Source organism: Mobula birostris, chromosome 13 (genome assembly GCF_030028105.1).
Source record: "Mobula birostris isolate sMobBir1 chromosome 13, sMobBir1.hap1, whole genome shotgun sequence".
In the NCBI taxonomy this organism is placed as follows: Eukaryota; Metazoa; Chordata; class Chondrichthyes; order Myliobatiformes; family Myliobatidae; genus Mobula; species Mobula birostris.
This window is the reverse complement of record NC_092382.1, coordinates 86,348,371-86,367,305: the sequence shown is the minus strand read 5'-3', so window position 1 is coordinate 86,367,305 and position 18,935 is coordinate 86,348,371. Positions and strand designations below refer to the sequence as shown.

Here is an 18,935-nt window from a genome sequence, read left to right as displayed (position 1 = left end):
TCTGCCTCGGGCATCCCCACGTCAGGCTCTGTGGGAAGGCAGATCACATTAATCAAAGGCTGAACTTGGGATCAGTTCGCAAATCATTAATATTGTCTGAAATTATGTCATTTTACATCACGCTTAAATTTAATCCCAAATCCCAGGCCTCATTTCACTGAGGTGCCCAAGTAGATGGATTCTCCAACATGCCCTATTTAGCCCACAGACCAAAAAACCTAGGACAACTGAAGCAGCTTACATACTGAACTTTAAAGCCTGTCCTGCTTTGTCCCCGTAACATCTGGAAATGTATTATGTACAACTTCAGATGTTCCATTTCTCCCATAATTTAGTTTTCTGGGTGTTCTGTAGGGAGAATGTCTGGGAGTGGATGCCAGCTTTTTCCAGCTCAGGACACAAAGGTGCAGTTACTAAAGAACCCACACAAGTATATCTGTAAAAGTGACCAAATAATTAAAATTAGCCAATCCGTATACAAAACATCTTTAACCCTTTCCCCCCTCAGCCCAAACTTCTCTATTTTAAACCCTAAGTTTAAGCACAAATCCTACCTACTCTATCAAAGAGCTCTCCTCCATTGCAATACTCCAAAAACAAGTATTGGATATGGGCCTCGACGATGCCCATAAAAGCCGACAGTCTTTTCATGGTTCAACATCTTATTGATACAGATTTCTCTCTTGATGTTATCAGGGTAGTCACGAGCATGTGTGGTGACCACTTTCTTCACTGTCACTGCTTCCTCTGTTCATCGACTAATTGCCAGTTGTACCCTATGATCAAATACAAAACCGTTGTCTACATTGCAAAACTTCTCAATGCTCCATTGAGTTAAATGCATCAGAAACAGAGCATGAGCCAAATGGCTCTTCATCCCCGCTACCCCATGCAATAAGATCATTATTGATCTGGTTTTGGCCTCAACACCACTTTCCAACTCTCCCTCTGCACCTGTAGATTTCCATGTAGTTCATATGCCTGCAATATATTGTATATTCTGTGGCTCTACCACAACTCTTAAATTGGAGAATTCCAAAGGATCACAACCTGCAGAAGAAATTCTTCTTCATCTCCTGATCAATGGGAAACCAGTTACTCAAACTATATCCCATTTTCTCGATATCCTCACTTGGAGAAACATCGTCTCAGCATCTTGTCTGACAACACCCTCAGAATCTTGCTTCAGTAAGATCACCTCTCTTTCTTCCCTACTCGCTCACCCCTCGCCCCCATACGTGAATCCCGATTCAAATATATCCTTCCTTAAAGACGAGATCTAAACTGTACACAGATCGCCAGGTGTTGTCTCACGAGCTCCCAATAAATTTGCTACAAAACATCCTTACCTTTGTTTTCCATAATCCTTACAATAACCTACACACCACTCTTGTGTGCTAGAGATTGAGTTTGCACTGCAACATTCTCTAATCACCGCTCTATTTAACCATCAAGTTTTTCATTCTTCCTTCCAGGGCAGGCAGGCAACTTCATATTTTGTTCTACATTATATTTCAAAGGCCACTTTTCTGCTCGTTCACTTAACCTGTGCTCATCACGTCGCAGGCTTGTGTACTCTGCATCACCGGATAAGCCACTTATCTCAAATTTGTTGAAAATATAAAGAACACACATCCGGTCTCCTCAGATTACAAGCAATGCATCCACTATCTCTGATGCCACTTATTTGTAAAGACACAAATTTGTCCTGTACTTTTTCACTGATAAAAATAAAAATTTCTCTCTCCCTACAGACCTTTGCAATCTGTTATTATTTTCATTATTTAGAATCTGTACCTTCTCATTCCCAATTTTACAATGAGCCTCAAAAACCAACATTACTTTTGGCTTTTTGCTTGTATTTCTGTAAAAACCCCATCAATATTTTTAATAATTTTCTTATATGTTCCACATTCTTTACAATTTTTGTGGCATACCTTGTAGTTTTAAACTTTCCCAGTCCTCTTGCCTACCGTCAATTAATTAATCCTCATTATAACACATGTTATTATCACCCTTACTTCCTTGGGAATTCTCGACAGATGGTGCACCCTTCTCGTGGGGCGTTTCTTTCTCCAGACTTTTGCTGCAAGTTAAGAAATACCTCCTTAAATGAGTGCTATTGCTAATCTACCAAACCAGTTTTTAAGAATTATTTTTTGAACTGCATGACTTACTCACCATATGCTCCTTCACCCAAAGTCTGCAGCAGATCCCAATCTTGCACAAACGGAACTGCCATCGTCCTGCACAATCACGAATGATGCTGAAAAGGGGAACGCATGATCACAAGCTGAAGTCATCTTCAGGTACACTTGAAGGACAGCCAGAGACCTTTCCTCCCAGTGCAGAAGTGGCTGATACCAGAGGGCATCATTTTAAGGTGACCGGAGAAAAGTACAGGGGGATATCAGGTGTAAGATTTTTTTTATATAAAGCACAGAGAGTGGTGTGTGGAACACACTGACTACCAGAGTGTTGGTAGAGGCTGATATATTCTGGACATGAAAGGGATTTTAGAAAAGTAGAGGGTGATTTAGGAGGGAGTGGTTAGCCCGAACGATCTGCACTGTGCTGTAGTGTTCTATAAGGCTATTTTTAGTTATTGGCTGTTCAGAATCCACACTTCATTGCCAATGTGAGATTTCACTGCACATCCATCATTGCCCAAAGGAAGTGACAGTGAATGCATCTGGAACAACCGCACTTCTTCTGGTTAAGGATCTCTGTACTCCTGAGGGGGAAAGCATTGGCGTTCCAGGATTTCGATCCAGCCACCACAATGACGGAACGGCAATATCTTTTCAATGAAAATAAGTGCTGGGGATACTTGTCACTTCATTCAGCATTCTGCAGAGAAACAGAGCAAATGTGTCAGGTTAATGGCTCTTCCTTAGAACTGATGAAAGATCTCTGCCATGATTAAGAATCACATCACATCTGAATCATTCTCTACAGAATGCTGCATTACCACCGAATCCTTTTCGGTATTTTATGCCTCTTTTCCTCAGATTTCCACCTTTTTCTCTCCTTGGAGATGTAGTAAGCCATAGGTTGGAGAACGTTGTTAAATGCTGGATGGAGCTGCACAAATTTAGGCAAATGCGGAATATTCATAAATATCTCCAGTATTTGGCTTGTGGCATATGGCAGAAAGACCTTGGGATATCAGGAAAGCAGTGTACCCACATTCTCCCGATTATCACCAATTTCTTAACGGAACCAGCTCTGGTCAAAAAGCTGAAGTCCAGCCGGACGGTTAGATTTTTTTTCCCTGTGGAAATAATCCATTGACTGCTATGCCGTTATTTGCCACATGCCAGCTCACATTTAAATATTGTCAAAGTTGCAACACTACCCCCTCCCTTTCGTCCGACTCTACCCCGTCCCTCTCCCCCCAACTACCCATCGTCCGTCATCAAACGGCCTCACTTCCCCCATTTACAACCCCAGCCATCGCTTCCATCCGATGTTCCTATCCACACTCCTCCCGTTTCCGGAGGTCCCCCCTCCCCAGTCACCTGCCCCGCCGGGCCCGCCGAACGACCCGGCCCAAACTTTGCTTCTCTCGCTGCAACGCCTTCCGTAAACGTCATCACGCTTGCACTGACATCAGACGCTAGAGAGGGCGGGTGGAACAGTTCGACAGGACTATCAGCTGAGAGGAAGAGTATTCATACAAACCAGGGCCGCCTCTCTCATTTGGTTGGTGCAATATCAGCTATTTTACACGATCAGCTGTATTCCGAGAGAGATTTCGCGACAAGAGAGAAAAATACAACTTATGTCAAAGATTGAGAGAAATTACACCAAATCTACTTCAAACGTTGGAGAGAAGTAGGATAAATCGGTGCCCTGTAGACAGTCGGTCCAACTTAATAGAGGGAAGACTAGCAGGATCCGAAAGGGTCCGGACAGTTGTGGGTATCGCTTCTCGGCCTCTTGGCTAAGATCAAGTTTAGTATCTGTTCTTATCAGACCAGAAGGCGGAGGAGGAGAGTTCGCGCTGACGCAGGGGTGGATCCTAATGCTGATTGGCCTCCAATCTAACACCCCATACCAGCGACGACAGCAGTGAGTTAGAAGATGGCAGCAGCGAGCAGTACATCAGCTCGAGGCCAGGGTATCAAGAACACTGTCAGGCTGACAGTGCGAGACCGGAACGGGGGCACCGGCTTCACCCGAGAGACCTTCATCCGGAAGGTCTTGCTGGATTGCTGCGGATTTACGCCCGATGACATCTACTGCGTCCAGGACTTCGCAGGCTTCTTCGATGTCACTTTCCGGCAGGCTGCAGGGTGGCAGAAGCTGTACCAGCAGCTTCAGCTGAAGGGGACAGAGGCGCCGCTGTCGCTGCTGAAAGCACAGCCCCTCTTTGCAACGGCTACGCAACAGGAAAGGACAATCACGGTGCACACGTTCAACCCGCACGTGCCAGTGGTAGATGTCCTTACGTTCCTCGCTCGGTATGTGGAGAGCATAGGAGCACCAGCCGACGTGAAGGACGGGCTGGGAATCTGGACCAGCAAACGGCAGGTGAAGGTGAAGCTGAGGTTGGGTTCCAACGGCGGCATCATCCACCCCCCCTCCGTCTTCGCCATCGGAGGGAACCGAGGGTACATGGTGTACGCGGGACAACCCAGGGTGTGCCGAAACTGCGGCAAGGAAGGGCACATCGCAGCCCAGTGCAGGGTGGTGATGTGCAAGAACTGTAAAATGGAAGGCCACCTGACCAAAGACTGCACGCAGGCCAAGGCCTGCAACCTCTGCGGACAGGCTGGCCACCTGTACAGAGCCTGCCCGAAGCGTGGGGGCACCTACGCACAGGCGACCAGGGGAGGTGCTGGCCCTGAAAGGGCCCAGGCTGATGCGGACGTACCCGCCAGCGCTGCAGATGAGGCACCCGACAGGACGGATGACGAGACCAGGGAGGAAGGTGCAAGCACCCCAAGACCTGCCACCCCACTGCAGACCCTCCAGGACCAGGCAAACGACGAGCAGGAGTCCATGGAGGAGGGGAGAGCTGAGGCGGAAACCGAATGGAAGGTCGTGAAACGAAAAAAGACCCAAAAGGCGGCGGCCAAGCGACAGAAGGCGGAGCAACGCCAGAAAAGGGCAGGGAACCACGCAGCCCCTGGTACCCTGTCCTCTTCAGAGGAGGAAGGAGTTGGGGGAGGCCAGCAGCCCCGGCGGAAGAAGCGGCTGGCAGAACAGGTGGAGAGGAGGAGAGAGAGGGGAGAAAGTCTGCTGGCCACCCCCCAAGTACAGGAGGCGGAGAGCAGCAGACGCACAGAGCTCCGGGAACCCGGGAGCAGAGCCACGGCTGGTACCCAGCAGCCGGAAGGGGAAGCAGCCCAGGAAGTCAGCAACCCCCCGGGCCCAGACCCAGAACCAGAACGGCCACACACGGAGGAGTACTACCAGCAGTACCTGAGCCCACAGGAGGTGGAAAACTTCACAAAGGCGGTGGGGATGAAGGCTCAGGATGGCAAGAGTGAGGACGGAGAGCAGCCAAAATAAAAGACTTAACGATGGCAGACCTTAAATTGGCGTGCTTGAATGTGCGAAGTTTGAAGAGTACTGAGCGATGCGTCAGCACGCTCCAGTACCTGGACACTGTAAAGGCCGATGTGACCTTCCTCCAGGAGTGTGGACTACCACATCTCCGTAACTACCGGAGGTGGTCACGGTGGTGGAAAAAAGGTTTGTCGGTGTGGTCGGGGGGCAACGATTGTCGCGCTTCTGGCCTGGGGATTCTGCTGCGGGGAGGCAACTTCTCAATCACCCAAGTGAAAGAGGTGGTTGCGGGGCGCCTCCTGGTAGCAGACGTCAAATACCGGGGCACTCCGCTCCGGCTGATCAACATGTACGCCTCCCCCGTGCGGAGCGAGCGGCTGGCCGTCTTCGAGCAGCTCCCACAGCTGCTGGTGACGACCCAGCCAGTCGTTCTGGCCGGAGACTTCAATTGCACCATTGATGCGGCTGGAGGACCCGGCAGTGCCGACGGCAGGCTAGACAGTACCTCTAGACTCCTGAGGGAAATGGTGAAGACAGCCAAGCTGCGCGACGCCTTTGGCACCCCCACAGGTGGAGCACAGCCGCAAGCCACCTGGACACGATCGGACGGCTCAGCCCGCTCCCGGATCGACTTCCTCTTCCTGTCTGAGTCCCTCACGGTCAGGTCCACCGACGTCACGCCGGTGTTCTTCTCTGACCACTGCCTTCTGAGAGCCACCTGTCACTTACGGGAGGACCAGAAGGCAGGCAGGGGGACGTGGAAGCTGAACGTAAAGCTGCTGACCCCAGAGAACATCGAGGAACTAGAGAGGGAGTACACAGGTTGGAGAACCTTGAAAGCCTTCTTTGATTCCCCGGTTCACTGGTGGGAAGCCACCAAGGAGAACATTAAGAGGTTCTTCATCCGCAAGGGTATTCAGAAGGCAAGGCAGGAGCAGAGGGAACTGCGTAAACTCCAGACAGAGTTGCAGCAACTTCTCCTTCTGCAGTCGAAGGGGGTGGATGTCAGGGAGGAACTGCGAGAGGTGAAGGGCCAGCAAGCCCAGCACCTCGCCGCTGAATCCTCCAAGATCATCTTCCGATCAAGGGTCCAAACCGTGGAGCAGGACGAGACGTGCTCACGCTTCTTCTTCCAAAAGGTGCACAGGGGGAGCTCTGTGATCCACAACCTTAAGGAAGAGGACGGCTCAGTCGCGTCCTCGCAGACCGACATACTGAGGATCTGCAAGTCCTTCTATGCCGGTCTGTACGAGGAAAAGGCCACAGAATCCACAGCCTCCCGCAACTTCCTGTCGTCTATCACGCAGGTCTTAGACGACGGCAAGCGGGAGAGTCTGGATCAGCCACTGACCCTGGACGAGCTGACAGGCTCCATCCGTTCCTTCGGGTCGGGTAAGACTCCCGGAAGCGACGGCTTACCGGCCGAGTTGTACTCGGCTCTGTGGAACTGGATGGGCCCAGACCTGCTGGAAGTGTACAACGCTATGCTTCTGGCCGGCAGTATGTCTGAGTCCATGAGGAAGGGCATCATCACCCTCATCTACAAGCAGAAGGGGGAAAGGGAGGACATTAGGAATTGGAGACCCATCTCTCTCCTGAATGTGGACTACAAGATCCTGTCCAAGGCTATCGCCAACAGGGTCAAGTCTGCTCTGGGACAGGTGATCCACCCGGACCAAACCTGTGCTGTACCGGGCAGGAAGATCTCAGACAGCCTCGCGCTGCTGAGGGACACCATCGCCTACGTGCAGGACAGGGGGGTGGACGCCTGCCTGGTCAGCTTGGACCAGGAGAAAGCCTTCGACAGGATATCGCACACGTACATGGCGGACGTGCTCTCCAAAATGGGATTTGGGGAGGGAATCCGGAATTGGATCAGACTGCTCTACACAGACATCCGTAGTGCAGTCCAGGTCAACGGGTGGGAAACAGACAGCTTCCCCATCAGGTCTGGAGTCAGGCAGGGCTGCCCCCTCTCCCCTGTCTTGTTTGTCTGCTGCATAGAACCCTTTGTGGAAGCCATCAGGAGGGATGAGGGCATAAGAGGGGTGACGCTGCCAGGCAGTGGAGGGACCCAAGTGAAAACCTCCCTGTACATGGACGACGTCACCGTCTTCTGCTCTGATCCGAGGTCAGTTCGCAGGTTGATTGGCACCTGCGAACAGTTCGAGCTAGCGTCGGGGGCCAGGGTCAACCGCACGAAGAGCGAAGCCATGCTCTTTGGCAACTGGCCCGACCGATCCAGCGTCCCCTTCACCATCAGGTCTGACCACGTGAAGGTGTTGGGGATCTGGTTCGGAGGGACTGAGGCGTGCAACAAGAACTGGCAGGAGCGGACTGCCAAGGTGAAACAGAAACTGGGACTGTGGGGAGGGCGCTCCCTGTCGATAACGGGCAAGAACCTGGTCATCAGGTGTGAGGTGCTCTCAGGGCTGCTGTACTTGGCGCAGGTCTGGCCCGTCCCCCGCTCCTACAGCTCGGAAATCACCCGGGCTGTCTTCAGATTCGTCTGGGGATCCAAGATGGAGCGGGTGAGACGGACCGCCATGCACAAGTCCCTGGACAACGGGGGCAAGAACGTCCCCAATGTCGCCCTCACCCTGATGGCCAGCTTCGTATGTGGCTGCATCAGGTTGTGTGTAGAGCCCAGGTATGTGGGCACCAAGTACCACTATGTGCCCAGGTTCTACTTGTCGCCCTGGCTGCGAAGGATGGGTCTGGCCCCACTCCCGCGCAACGCCCCAGTCAGCTGGTCATTGCCGGCATACCTATCCCACGTAGCAAAGTCCTTCCAGGAGAACGCCTTTGACCACAAGGCCATCAGGCAGTGGTCGGCACGAAGTGTCCTGCAGGCACTGCAGGAGAAGGACGTGATGGACACAGTGGGGTGGTTCCCTGAGCAGACTGTCCAGTTCATCTGGCAAAATGCCTCATCGCCAGATCTCACCAACAGGCACCAAGACCTCGCCTGGCTGGCAGTGAGAGGGGCCCTCCCAGTCAGAGCCCTCCTGTACGCCCGGAACGTCGTCTCTGCACCCCACTGCCCACGGGAGGACTGCAGTGAGGAGGAGTCTGTGACCCACCTCTTTGCACACTGCCAGTTCGCAAAGAGGGTGTGGAGGAGGATGGATGGGCTAGTGTCACGTTTCATCCCCAGCAGCTGCGTGACAGAGGACTCTCTGATCTACGGGCTGTTCCCGGGGACGCACACGGAGACCAACATCCGGTGCTGCTGGCAGATCATCAACTCGGTGAAAGACGCTCTTTGGTCGGCCCGAAACTTGATGATCTACCAGCACATGGAGATGTCCGTGGGAGAATGCTGCCGACTGGCACACTCTCGGCTGCAAGAGTATGTGCTGAGGGATGCACTGAAACTCGGTGCAGCCACCGCAAGGGCCCGGTGGGGAAGGACCACAGTATAGGTTTCTCCACCCGTGGGAGTGGGAGGGGTCGGTGGGTGGGGAGTATACCCCTCAACAATGAGATGCTAAGCTGAACTACTGGAGTGCCACGTGGGTGGCTATAAACACGGGTATTTTACTGAGTATAATGGAAACGTATGTAAAGGATGAAAAGTTATTGAATGGTTTACTGTATATATTTATTTTTGAATAAAGTATATTTTGAAATAAAAAAAAAATCTGTTCTTATCAGACCAGAAGGCGGAGGAGAGTTCGCGCTGACACAGGGGTGGATCCTAATGCTGATTGGCCTCCAATCTAACACCCCATACCAGCGACGACAGCAGTGAGTTAGAAGATGGCAGCAGCGAGCAGTACATCAGCTCGAGGCCAGGGTATCAAGAACACTGTCAGGCTGACAGTGCGAGACCGGAACGGGGGCACCGGCTTCACCCGAGAGACCTTCATCCGGAAGGTCTTGCTGGATTGCTGCGGATTTACGCCCGATGACATCTACTGCGTCCAGGACTTCGCAGGCTTCTTCGATGTCACTTTCCGGCAGGCTGCAGGGTGGCAGAAGCTGTACCAGCAGCTTCAGCTGAAGGGGACAGAGGCGCCGCTGTCGCTGCTGAAAGCACAGCCCCTCTTTGCAACGGCTACGCAACAGGAAAGGACAATCACGGTGCACATGTTCAACCCGCACGTGCCAGTGGTAGATGTCCTTACGTTCCTCGCTCGGTATGTGGAGAGCATAGGAGCACCAGCCGACGTGAAGGACGGACTGGGAATCTGGACCAGCAAACGGCAGGTGAAGGTGAAGCTGAGGTTGGATTCCAACGGCGGCATCATCCACCCCCCCTCCGTCTTCGCCATCGGAGGGAACCGAGGGTACATGGTGTACGCGGGACAACCCAGGGTGTGCCGAAACTGCGGCAAGGAAGGGCACATCGCAGCCCAGTGCAGGGTGGTGATGTGCAAGAACTGTAAAATGGAAGGCCACCTGACCAAAGACTGCACGCAGGCCAAGGCCTGCAACCTCTGCGGACAGGCTGGCCACCTGTACAGAGCCTGCCCGAAGCGTGGGGGCACCTACGCACAGGCGACCAGGGGAGGTGCTGGCCCTGAAAGGGCCCAGGCTGATGCGGACGTACCCGCCAGCGCTGCAGATGAGGCACCCAACAGGACGGATGATGAGACCAGGGAGGAAGGTGCAAGCACCCCAAGACCTGCCACCCCACTGCAGACCCTCCAGGACCAGGCAAACGACGAGCAGGAGTCCATGGAGGAGGGGAGAGCTGAGGCGGAAACCGAATGGAAGGTCGTGAAACGAAAAAAGACCCAAAAGGCGGCGTCCAAGCGACAGAAGGCAGAGCAACACCAGAAAAGGGCAGGGAACCACACAGCCCCTGGTACCCTGTCCTCTTCAGAGGAGGAAGGAGTTGGGGGAGGCCAGCAGCCCCGGCGGAAGAAGCGGCTGGCAGAACAGGTGGAGAGGAGGAGAGAGAGGGGAGAAAGTCTGCTGGCCACCCCCCAAGTACAGGAGGCGGAGAGCAGCAGATGCACAGAGCTCCGGGAATCCGGGAGCAGAGCCACGGCTGGCACCCAGCAGCCGGAAGGGGAAGCAGCCCAGGAAGTCAGCAACCCCCCGGGCCCAGACCCAGAACCAGAACGGCCACACACGGAGGAGTACTACCAGCAGTACCTGAGCCCACAGGAGGTGGAAAACTTCACAAAGGCGGTGGGGATGAAGGCTCAGGATGGTGTGGTCGGGGGGCAACGATTGTCGCGCTTCCGGCCTGGGGATTCTGCTGCGGGGAGGCAACTTCTCAATCACCCAAGTTAAAGAGGTGGTTGCGGGGCGCCTCCTGGTAGCAGACGTCAAATACCGGGGCACTCTGCTCAGGCTGATCAACATGTACGCCTCCCCCGTGCGGAGCGAGCGGCTGGCCGTCTTCGAGCAGCTCCCACAGCTGCTGGTGACGACCCAGCCAGTCGCTCTGGCCGGAGACTTCAATTGCACCATTGATGCGGCTGGAGGACCCGGCAGTGCCGACGGCAGGCTAGACAGTACCTCCAGACTCCTGAGGGAAATGGTGAAGACAGCCAAGCTGCGCGACGCCTTTGGCACCCCCACAGGTGGAGCACAGCCGCAAGCCACCTGGACACGATCGGACGGCTCAGCCCGCTCCCGGATCGACTTCCTCTTCCTGTCTGAGTCCCTCACGGTCAGGTCCACCGACGTCACGCCGGTGTTCTTCTCTGACCACTGCCTTCTGAGAGCCACCTGTCACTTACGGGAGGACCAGAAGGCAGGCAGGGGGACGTGGAAGCTGAACGTAAAGCTGCTGACCCCAGAGAACATCGAGGAACTAGAGAGGGAGTACACAGGTTGGAGAACCTTGAAAGCCTTCTTTGATTCCCCGGTTCACTGGTGGGAAGCCACCAAGGAGAACATTAAGAGGTTCTTCATCCGCAAGGGTATTCAGAAGGCAAGGCAGGAGCAGAGGGAACTGCGTAAACTCCAGACAGAGTTGCAGCAACTTCTCCTTCTGCAGTCGAAGGGGGTGGATGTCAGGGAGGAACTGCGAGAGGTGAAGGGCCAGCAAGCCCAGCACCTCGCCGCTGAATCCTCCAAGATCATCTTCCGATCAAGGGTCCAAACCGTGGAGCAGGACGAGACGTGCTCACGCTTCTTCTTCCAAAAGGTGCACAGGGGGAGCTCTGTGATCCACAACCTTAAGGAAGAGGACGGCTCAGTCGCGTCCTCGCAGACCGACATACTGAGGATCTGCAAGTCCTTCTATGCCGGTCTGTACGAGGAAAAGGCCACAGAATCCACAGCCTCCCGCAACTTCCTGTCGTCTATCACGCAGGTCTTAGACGACGGCAAGCGGGAGAGTCTGGATCAGCCACTGACCCTGGACGAGCTGACAGGCTCCATCCGTTCCTTTGGGTCGGGTAAGACTCCCGGAAGCGACGGCTTACCAGCTGAGTTGTACTCGGCGCTGTGGAACTAGATGGGCCCAGACCTGCTGGAAGTGTACAATGCTATGCTTCTGGCCGGCAGTATGTCCATGAGGAAGGGCATCATCACCCTCATCTACAAGCAGAAGGGGGAAAGGGAGGACATTAGGAATTGGAGACCCATCTCTCTCCTGAATGTGGACTACAAGATCCTGTCCAAGGCTATCGCCAACAGGGTCAAGTCTGCTCTGGGACAGGTGATCCACCCGGACCAAACCTGTGCTGTACCGGGCAGGAAGATCTCAGACAGCCTCGCGCTGCTGAGGGACACCATCGCCTACGTGCAGGACAGGGGGGTGGACGCCTGCCTGGTCAGCTTGGACCAGGAGAAAGCCTTCGACAGGATATCGCACACGTACATGGCGGACGTGCTCTCCAAAATGGGATTTGGGGAGGGAATCCGGAATTGGATCAGACTGCTCTACACAGACATCCGTAGTGCAGTCCAGGTCAACGGGTGGGAAACGGACAGCTTCCCCATCAGGTCTGGAGTCAGGCAAGGCTGCCCCCCCTCCCCTGTCTTGTTTGTCTGCTGCATAGAACCCTTTGTGGAAGCCATCAGGAGGGATCGGGGCATAAGAGGGGTGACGCTGCCAGGCAGTGGAGGGACCCAAGTGAAAACCTCCCTGTACATGGACGACGTCACCGTCTTCTGCTCTGATCCGAGGTCAGTTCGCAGGTTGATTGGCACCTGCGAACAGTTCGAGCTAGCGTCGGGAGCCAGGGTCAACCGCACAAAGAGCGAAGCCATGCTCTTTGGCAACTGGCCCGACCGATCCAGCGTCCCCTTCACCATCAGGTCTGACCACGTGAAGGTGTTGGGGATCTGGTTCGGAGGGGCTGAGGCGTGCAACAAGAACTGGCAGGAGCGGACTGCCAAGGTGAAACAGAAACTGGGACTGTGGGGAGGGCGCCCCCTGTCGATAACGGGCAAGAACCTGGTCATCAGGTGTGAGGTGCTCTCAGGGCTGCTGTACTTGGCGCAGGTCTGGCCCGTCCCCCGCTCCTACAGCTCGGAAATCACCCGAGCTGTCTTCAGATTCGTCTGGGAATCCAAGATGGAGCGGGTGAGACGGACCGCCATGCACAAGTCCCTGGACAACGGGGGCAAGAACGTCCCCAATGTCGCCCTCACCCTGATGGCCAGCTTCGTATGTGGCTGCATCAGGTTGTGTGTAGAGCCCAGGTATGTGGGCACCAAGTACCACTATGTGCCCAGGTTCTACTTGTCGCCCTGGCTACGAAGGATGGGTCTGGCCCCACTCCCGCGCAACGCCCCAGTCAGCTGGTCGTTGCCGGCATACCTGTCCCACGTAGCAAAGTTCTTCCAGGAGAACGCCTTTGACCACAAGGCCATCAGGCAGTGGTCGGCACGAAGTGTCCTGCAGGCACTGCAGGAGAAGGACGTGATGGACACAGTGGGGTGGTTCCCTGAGCAGACTGTCCAGTTCATCTGGCAAAATGCCTCATCGCCAGATCTCACCAACAGGCACCAAGACCTCGCCTGGCTGGCGGTGAGAGGGGCCCTCCCAGTCAGAGCCCTCCTGTACGCCCGGAACGTCATCTCCACACCCCACTGCCCACGGGAGGACTGCAGTGAGGAGGAGTCTGTGACCCACCTCTTTGCACACTGCCAGTTCGCAAAGAGGGTGTGGAGGAGGATGGACGGGCTAGTGTCACGTTTCATCCCCAGCAGCTGCGTGACAGAGGACTCTCTGATCTACGGGCTGTTCCCGGGGACGCACACGGAGACCAACATCCGATGCTGCTGGCAGATCATCAACTCGGTGAAAGACGCTCTTTGGTCAGCCCGAAACTTGATGATCTACCAGCACATGGAGATGTCCGTGGGAGAATGCTGCCGACTTGCACACTCTCGGCTGCAGGAGTACGTGCTGAGGGACGCACTGAAACTTGGTGCAGCCACCGCAAGGGCCCGGTGGGGAAGGACCACAGTATAGGTTTCTCCACCCGTGGGAGTGGGAGGGGTCGGTGGGTGGGGAGTATACCCCTCAACAATGAGATGCTAAGCTGAACTACTGTAGTGCCACGCGGGTGGCTATAAACACAGGTATTTTACTGAGTATAATGGAAACGTATGTAAAGGATGAAAAGTTATTGAATGGTTTATTGTATATATTTATTTTTGAATAAAGTATATTGTGAAATAAAAAAAATCTGTTCTTATCAGTTTAATATCTGATACGTCCCTTATCTGGGGACCATATATTAAATTGATTTTTGGAACAGGGAGATGGAATAGGGGCTTGCTCCGTCCACTCCGCGCATCGACCCGGTATTGCAGTGCCTCTGGGAACGGTGCACCTCCCTTCGGGGAGACTAACAACAAATAAAAAATAGAATTCCGTTACTCGCAGGCAGGCTGTGGGGTATATTTCTTCTTTCTGCCTCGTACTTCTTGCAGGCTATGTTTGTTTTTAAATGAGGACACACGTAGGCTTGAGTGGGTAAAGCAGTTTATTTACAGAATATTTAGGAGCCTCTTGGACCACCACATGGAAGAAAGAAATACAAGCGAGGAAACGGATTCTTCAGGTCTCAAAGGCAACAGGAGCAACACGCACACAATTTACAGCAGTCGTGGATAAAGTCGGATCGGCAGAGACACACGCAGAGAATTAAAAAAACGAACCTGGGAATAAAGTACATACATAAGCAAGGGAAAAGTCAATACGATGCCCCTTCACTGTACAGGCACGGCTCAATGCTATCAGGGACAATCACCGACCCTATTCAATGCACAGCCTACCAACAATTTTCTCCAGCGCTGTTCCAAGGTTCTCAGCCTAAAATGAAGCAGAGTGGTCCCTCAGAAATGGCAAAGAGAGCGTCCAGCACACGGGGCGCCCTTTTAATGCAGGAAGGCTGAAGTGCCCGGCCCAGGTAATTCACAGGAACGCTAACGGCTCGGTGCCGGCAGAGTTAGGCTACGTCCACACTACGCCGGATAATTTTGAAAACGCCGGTTTCGAGTAAAAACGACAGGCGTCCACACTAAGCGTTTTTGAAAATATCTCCTTCCACATTAGACGGATATTTGGGCGAATCTCCTCCTACTGGGCATGCACAGGACACACAGAAAACAAGCGAAGAGGAAACGGTGTACTTAGTGCGCGTTTGTCCAGTTACAGACTAGAGAAACTTGAAAGGAATTGCTCTTGGCTCTCGCGCAGGACTTAAAACTTATATTAAAAAAAAAACAAATACTGGAGCGAATGGAGGCAATCAACAGGGAGTTCACGGACAGTATGACCCAGCTGACGACGAACATTGAAAAACTGACTAACGCTGTTGCATTAATAAAGCACCTTGTTAAATGTATAAAACGTCTGCATCAGCGTTATTTCCATACAATGTTACATTAGGCTGTTACACATTTATTGTCAGAGAAGTACTTGCATAAATAGGTAAACTACCTTCATACAAGCAAGGACAGAAAACAGGGCGAAGTGAGAATACGTATTTATTCAGTAAGTTATGGGTCAAAGTATTTGGTGAGTACATTTCTAACCCTTATGGCTTCAGTCTCGTCCGTCTGTTCTGAAGTTGTTAGGTGGTGGCGTTCAAGAAAACAACGAACATCTGTTCCAGCACGTCATGACAGCGTTTTTAAATAGTCAAAAAAGATCACTTTACAATTTAGCTGTCACGCCGTTCACACCGACTGCGCGTTATAACAGCTTGCGCAGTACCAAGCAGAAGCAGAAAAAAGCATTGTTATTGTGGTGTTGTCACGACAACGTTTTTAAATCTCTCCGTTTACCCCGTACACACTATGCCGGATATTAAGCGTTTTCACATTTATTCACTCTGGAGAGTGTTTTCGAAATTTTCCGTTTTCGGGGGCTGAAAACGCCGGCTCAGTGTGGACGGGAGGACAAAACGAAGAGAAAAAGCTTCGTTTTCAAAATTATCCGGCGTAGTGTGGACGTACCCTAAAGCTGATTACAAAGGCCAATTACCCGAGGCCATATCCAAGGCTAACTAAAGAGGCCAGTGGTTAGGTGTGCAGTGATGGGCGAGGAGGGGTCAATCCTTGATTGGCAGGGGGCGTGTCTTCTGACCAGGAGTGGGCAGTGCTGTCACGTGACAGTCACGACCCCTCCAGTACAGTCCACCCCTCGGTAGCCACGCCACTCACCAAGCGTTACCACAGTGAAAAGGAAAGGAATATATCTTAATGGAAGTCTTACACTAACTATTTCTAAGGTTAACGCTTTTTGTGACTAAAGATAGGCAGACGTGCTCTTAATAATTGGGCAGACACGACATAATATACACACAGCGATGATAACGAGAATGGGTGCAATCGACCAGTTGCCCACCACCCTACCGCCACAAAGCTCCTTCCACAGGGTGTAGAGGTCAGGGTTGGGGAATCCATGTCCATGTACAGCTGCCTGCGCGTAAAACGGGGAGGGGTTGTATCTCCAGCCCTTGCCTCTGCCCTACGGACCAGGGTGGGTGCCCCCCGCTGTATCTATTCAAGCCCTTCCAGGACGGTGATGGCATCCCGCACGGTCCTCCCGTTAGCTGGTGCCATGAGGGGCAGTATCACTGATTCAAATCGGGGTGCGCGGTGGTGACCGGTATCCTGTTAGGGCACCGGTCACCCGGGTGTTTGCTAAAAAATTACAGTCGCAGGCTCCCTGGTAGATGCCGTTGACCAGCGCCCACTCTCTAACAGCCCGGGTACCCTCACTGACCGTATCCCATTGCGGGCGCCGGTGTAGATCCCACTCCAGGAGGGTGGGGTACCGGACCCTCACAGCGGTCACCAACCGATCCCACAGGGCGGCTCTGCCGCCTTCCCTGATCTCCGGCTTCGGCACCCATAGGGCGTTGTTGATGCTTTCTTGGTCAGAGAGGCTCCCCAGGGCGCTCGCGTCTCGAAGAGAGAGGTTCATGTTGCCCCCCCCCCACCCCCTCATCCCACAGCCGGAGCAGCCCAGCGGGCAGGTGCTCGTGACGTGGGTCCCACTGCTCGGACCAGTCAACCGGTTTACAGTGGTCCGCCAGCGCTCAAATCCCTCTCTCGTCGGTCCACCCGGGAATCCTATGCTCGGTGCCTGTACTGGCTTTTTTGCCCGTTCCAGAACACTTCCCCCACGCAGCGCCAATTGTTGAAAGTCAGGAAACAGATTCTGCAGGTCTCAAAGTCAAGGGCTCTGGGCTCACAGTCTGGGTAGTGAAGGATTTTATTTACAGAAGGCAAACGGGGGAAAATGGCAACAGAAGCAACACGCGCACAATTTACAGTAGCCGGATCAGCAATAAGTCACATTAAATCGCGTGGGGACAAAGTACACACACACACAACCACCCTTGACTCTGTGCAGGCACATCTCTTCTGCTTAGGGACAATATCCACACTCCCAACCCTATTCAAAGCACAACTCACAAACAGCAGGGTGGTCCCTCGGAGGTAGCAAAAAAGAGAGAGGGTTACGCACGTGGGCTCCTTTATAGGACTGGAAGGTCCAGCCCAGGTGATTCACAGGGAAGCCAATGACTCGGTGCCAGCAGGGTTAAGCCAATTGCCCGAGGCCAAGTACAAGGCTAATTAAAGGGGCCAATGGTGAGGTGCGCATTGATGGGCGGGGTGGGGTCAAACCTTGATTGGCAGCTGACGCGCCTTCCGACCAGGTAAATGGGCAGAGCCGTCACGTGATAGTCCTGACCCCAGTACAGACGCCAGCTGCGTTTCATTGGCTTTGTTTCTGTAGTCGCCACAATGACAATAAAGTTGCGTCTGGTCTGATCTAATCACTCAATTCAGACCCAAACAGGAAATGTGCAGGTTTCATTCAAATCAGTCTGTGTTTATAAACACTCATTTCTATTTACATTCCTCCGGCCTCACTGGACTGGAACACCAAGTGAGAAACAGCTCATTCAGCCCCTCTAACTATCAACAAGATGGCGACTGCTCTCCCCTCTCAGCCACATGTTTCTGCCCGATCCTCATTTCCTCGATCCCTCCGGTCTCCACACATCTGCCAGCCTCTGTTTTATGTGAGGACGATCACTGAGTCTTCACCGCCCTCTGTGGTGGGGATTTACAGACATTCACCACCCTTGGAGTGGAGACATTTCCCCTCATCTCAGTCCCAGACAGTCCACCCCCTTTCTCAGAGACTGGGATCCCTGGTTCAACCGATAATGGCAGACATCCCACCCTGCAAAACTCATTTCAGGGAGGTAGCATCCCCGCCCCCTGCAACCCCATATCTACTCCGTCCCCCCCCCGCCCCCCGTCGATCTCCAAGGGTTTATGTAATACTTTGTTTAATCATCTTGTCTAAACTGTAAACCAAGTTGGGTATATGCAGAAAATGTGACATTAAAATATGTACTTATATTATATTATTATGTTTATTCTATTACAACTTTAAGCAAGTCTACAAGGAGTTCGGCCTCATCACGTAGGACATCAATAGCGTAGCTCCTCAGCAGCCAGCCTGTGTGTGTTGCTTGAAATTCCAGCATCTGCAGATTTCCTCGTGTTTGTGTAGTTTAAATAACGTTGGCTATGCTAATGAACAAATGACACCTGTTAAACTCACCTCAACATGTCTTTCACATTTTGGCCCACCATGGGCAATAGAAAAGTCGCTGCTGCAAACAGTGCAGTGAGCAACATTGTCATTATTTTTGAGGTCGACTGTAAAGCCCATCCACAGAGAAAACTGATAGGTCTACTTAACAGGGGTCCCCAACCTTTTCTGTATCGCAGACTGGTTTAATATTGACAATATTCTTGTGGACCGGCCAACTGGGGAGGGGATGTGGTGTTAATCACGACCGGAATATTGGTGATAAGTCAACCATAAGTCACTTATAAGTGGCTAATACACTCAATTTCATTTCTAAAAAGGGTTATCTAACGAATTTAATATTAAATACACAGCGCATATTTTCCTCACATTAATAGAGTGATAAATCAATTATAAGTCAATAGCATCATAA

General features: G+C 52.7%; 1 long non-coding RNA gene, 1 other non-coding gene and 1 pseudogene across 3 annotated transcripts; 2 read left to right on the top strand and 1 right to left on the bottom strand.

The window, feature by feature from the left end:
* Positions 1-694: 694 nt before the first annotated feature.
* Positions 695-17,392, bottom strand: LOC140207727 (uncharacterized). Of its 2 annotated transcripts, none has more exons than XR_011888632.1 (3): positions 17,368-17,392; positions 2,182-2,850; positions 695-776 (listed from the first exon to the last, which is right to left on the bottom strand). It is a non-coding gene; the product is annotated as an uncharacterized lncRNA (long non-coding RNA). The 2 variants fall into 2 exon arrangements; XR_011888633.1 differs by lacking the exon at positions 17,368-17,392 and adding an exon at positions 3,522-3,587.
* LOC140208810 (U2 spliceosomal RNA) lies at positions 3,927-4,058 on the top strand (annotated as a pseudogene).
* On the top strand, positions 14,084-14,275 carry LOC140208876 (U2 spliceosomal RNA). The gene has a single exon (XR_011888962.1). It is a non-coding gene; the product is annotated as a U2 spliceosomal RNA (small nuclear RNA).
* Positions 17,393-18,935: the final 1,543 nt, after the last annotated feature.